A 4,360-nucleotide genomic window follows, 5' to 3' on the forward strand; every position below is an offset into this window, starting at 1 on the left:
ATGATCTCATGGTGCATGAGTTCGAGCCCCGCATTAGCCTCTGTGCTGATAACTCAGAGCCTGGAGCCTGCTTCGGATTCTGTATTCCCCTCTTTCTCTGTCCCTAGCCCGCTCTCTCTCTCTCTCTCTCAAAACCAAATAAATGTTGAAAAACAAATTTTTTTAATTCTTTTTTCTCCAAAATAATTCATCTCATACCCTTACTTTATGTACCACATTTGGCAGACGAAAGTTTGGAATGTAGCCAAGGACCATCTTTTGTTCTTTAAACACTTCCCCTGAGCATTTACTCCACCCTTGCCAAGCAGTTTATCAAATATTCTTGCAACATAAAAGAGTAAAAAAAAAAAAAAATCTCCTGCTAAAGAAATAACATTTTTCCATATTGTTACATTATTAATGAGTCCGGAAAGTTCATTTGAATTGTATGGCGGCAGTCTCCAGCTCTAATTAGAATCACCTGAGAAACTTTAAAAACACATTTTCCTGGGACCCTCCCAGACCCACTACTCAGAATCTCCCAAAGTAGACCAGAAACTCTGGATGTATTTCATCTGTCTCAGGTGATTCTGGGGAGGGGCCAAGTTTGGAAACCACTGATCTATGGAAATAGTTTTCTTATATACCCATGGCCTCCCATTTACCAGTGTTTTACCAAAATATTTTGGCAAGAGATCAGAATTTGGTCACACAGAAAAGATATTGATGATCTGTTTCTTCATCTTCCACTTCCAATAATTTCCTTATATCCCATAAAATGACAGAGACAAAGTTTAAGATAAAACAAGCATTTTTTTAAAGTATGCTTCGTGCCTTGGAGAGATAGTTAAGGAAATACTTATCTAGGGTTTCCTCCTCCAAACCCATGCTGTCTACTTGCTAGAGTGTGTTAAATATTACAGAAAGCCTGTGCTGATTCTCAAACTACTGATAAGAAAGACTTTTTATTTTTAAAGCTATGAAGTAGCAGTTAAAACAAACAGTTGTCCAATGTAAATGTCATTTTTCGATTCCTGGAAAAATGGCTAACAATATAAAAACTTTGACAACGCTTTATAAAGTTTGTTAAAGAATTTACACCATTTGTGTGAATCCTAATTCATACAAATTTGGAGAGACAATTTGCTTAATCTACAGTTAAAAATAAAAACCATACAATTCTGTCAAGATAATAACCAGTATCGCTGTCAATCATACATCATCGGATTATCTTCTTTTTGATACTGAGTATTTGAAAACAAATACTGCACTTGTAAATAGAAACTGTGTGCTTGCCAAAAGCAAGGAATGAATACGATAGCTTAAGTTCTGTAATTTGTTCACAAAATGTGTGTGTGTTGGTGAAAATGAAATGAGATTGAAATTTTTAGGAGATATTTGTTACACTGATGCTTTCCTATGTTCAGATGAAATCAAATTTGTCAGGGGTTTATTTTCCATTATTTTCTTTTTTAGTAATTGTGAATTCAAGTTCAATTTGAATATGTGAAGAGTTTATGTTATTCAAAGTTACTGCCTTTATAACAACCAGGGTATTAATAATTCCATATTATTAACGTGTTTTCATTATGACCCAATTGTTAGTAATACCATCCATGTTTCTAGCGTTTTGCGGCTCATAAAATGTTTTCAAATATATCCTATTTCCTTGATTGCAATGTGTACCTCGTATTTACATTTTAATATTTCTCAGCTAATTGGGTGCATCTTAAAATCGACGTGCTTACTTTTAATATGCTAAAAGGTGTTGTTTATTCAAAAGCTTTGTACGAGCCTTATTATAATCCATGGCATGTTAACATCAAGCGAATATGGTTTTATTGCAGCTGGTTCTAAAGACAATACTGTAGAGTTGATGGGGGTTTCTATTTTCCTCATTCAAGTAACAAGGAAATGATGCCATAATTAGAACATTAAGTCTTTGGATTCAAGTGTGCCTCCTGATGGACGGTATACTGCTAAAGTTATTGTGCGTCAAAATGTGCATTTAACGCAAGAAAGTACTAGGTTTGAATATGCACATACAGACAAAAGGAGAATACAGCGGTGTGCAGTATGTTTTTCTCCAACAAGTTTCCAAGAGGAAATAGACTAGTTTCAAGTATCCCTTATATAAGGAGAGTCATGTGGTAATAAACAGCTCGGTTGGGCGAGTGGCTCGAGCAAAGCAAACTCCATCCTTTCAATTTCTTTGTTTGCTGAAGAATGCTGCCTACCTAATACCCCAAGATAATCTTTGGCCCGTGAAACACGCCAAGCTCTGCCTGTTTCTCTCAACTTGGTGGTGACAGCTTCCAGCTGGACACCTGATCAATCATACCTGTCATTGGCCTCCGCGTCTAGGGCGTGATTGCTTTTGTTTGTTTGTTTTCTTAGCTTGTTCGCCTGCTTTCCTGGCAGGCTTCCTCGCTTGTCCATTAAAAGCCAAATGTGAAAGTAGCAAACTCCACCATCTGGGAAAAAGGGAAAGGGTCTGGCACATCTCACTGGCCTTGATTATATCAAAGCTCCTGGAGGCTGCAGATATTTTCCTCACTGCAGACATGTTTTGGCTGCAGTTGGTCGTGATGAAGGAAGAGAAGTGAGTTTTGGTGGTGTTTGGTTTGGGTTCTGGGTTTTCTTTTCTTTTCTTTTTTTTTTTTTTTTTCAGATCTCTTTGGATGTTCAGCACGGATTAGATAATAAGATAGAACATGAACTTTGTTGAGAAGATTCCTCCTATACTGAAATGTTTATCTACTTTGACCATTCAGAGAACGACTTCAGTCTCCACAGACACATGACTGTTACCAAGGCTTTTCCAAAATATAAGGGCCTTTCTTTGGCTCTTGGAAGGAAAGTATTACAGTGTATATTTATTTATTCAATGATCAAGGGGGAGGTGTAACATAAAACACTCCTCTATTTAGCCTTTTCTTTCTTGTACCTCAAAACGTGAAGTTCCACAGAAAGCAGGATCTACAACAGCTTATCAGTTAGTACTTGGTGGGGGGAAATGGCATGTAAACATGTCTACCTTCCCTCAAACCTAGAGCTGTATATCTTTAGAGCAGCTCTTCGGAGGAATCCTGAAGAAGTCATTCACAGAAACATTCCTTTAGTGTGTTTCTCTCTCTTTTCTCACCTGTTTGTATGTCAAAACATGTTATCAACTAAGGAATGTGTTTCATTTCTCCTGTGCAAGTACAACGTTCTGCGTGATTTGCCTTCTATTGAAACAAGGAAGAAAGATCTGTGTCTATGCAGTACCCCTACGTTTTGAAGACTGAAAGGGGCATGTCACGTGAGTGGAAAATAAGGAAATAGTAAGTTGCATGAGTTTTTAAATGCACACCTTCACTCACAATGGGGCCATGTCCCGATAAACCCATTGTAAGCTGAAAATATCGTGAGTCAGAAATGCACTCCATACATCTAACTTACCGAACACCATAGCCTCGCTTACCTTAAACATGTTCAGAACACTTACAGTAGCCTACAGTTGGGCAAAATCATCGAACACAAAGCCTATTTCACAACAAAATGTTGAGCTGAGGATCTCATGTAATTTATTGAGCACTGGACTAGAAGTGACAAACAGAATGGTTGTTGGTGTGCTGGTTGTCAATCCCCCTGATCACTGGGCTGACTGGGGGTGGCAGGCCCTCAGGAGACGGGATTGTGCTGCATTTCACCAGACCCTAGAATCAGATCCATGCGGGGGCGGGGGTGGGGGGGGGTTGGGGAACGTGCTAATCTTCTCTGTGTCGTTCCAATGTTAGTATATGTGCTGCCGAAGCAAGCACCAGAACAGATCCAAATTCCAAATTCCAAGTGTGGTTTCTACTGCGTGTGTATGTTTCTGCATCATTGTAAAGGCGAATCAGTCGACGTCAGGGATCATCTGTAGTCACAGAACAGATAGCTAGAGCAAGGTCCCAGTTCCTACAGAATCCCACCAAAAGAACAACATTCTTGTATCTACCTAAATACAATCCAAGGTGTTTTAAAGGTTTGGGAAGGACATGTATGAGTACATAAGACCTCTATATTCCAAAGAGACAAACAGAATATCCCAGGGGGAAAAAATATCTTGGTATATTTTCTAGTGATAACTCCAATAGCTGTGGTATTGAGAGAGACAGAGCTGAGAGATTAGACAAGCCCCCACGGCGTCCTTTCAGCTATAAAAAGAAAAAGAAAAAAGAAAAAAGGTGGAAAAAAAGAAAATTCATTCATAAGCATCTGCTCAATTCCCCCTCAGAGCTATGGCAGCCTCTGGAAGAAGAGCTCCTAAAGAAGCTTCTAGAATTCCTACATTACCCTGCCCCAGTCACCACTACCATTTAACAATTTTGCTTCTTTTTCAGACTTAGTTCAT

The 4,360-nt window shown here is 38.7% G+C and overlaps 1 pseudogene; it reads right to left on the reverse strand.

Annotated features, from left to right (window-relative positions):
* Nucleotides 1–3,722: 3,722 nt before the first annotated feature.
* On the reverse strand, nucleotides 3,723–3,785 carry LOC122486208 (annotated as a pseudogene).
* Nucleotides 3,786–4,360: the final 575 nt, after the last annotated feature.

The sequence above is a fragment of the Prionailurus bengalensis genome, chromosome E1, assembly GCF_016509475.1.
Source record: "Prionailurus bengalensis isolate Pbe53 chromosome E1, Fcat_Pben_1.1_paternal_pri, whole genome shotgun sequence".
NCBI lineage: Eukaryota > Metazoa > Chordata > Mammalia > Carnivora > Felidae > Prionailurus > Prionailurus bengalensis.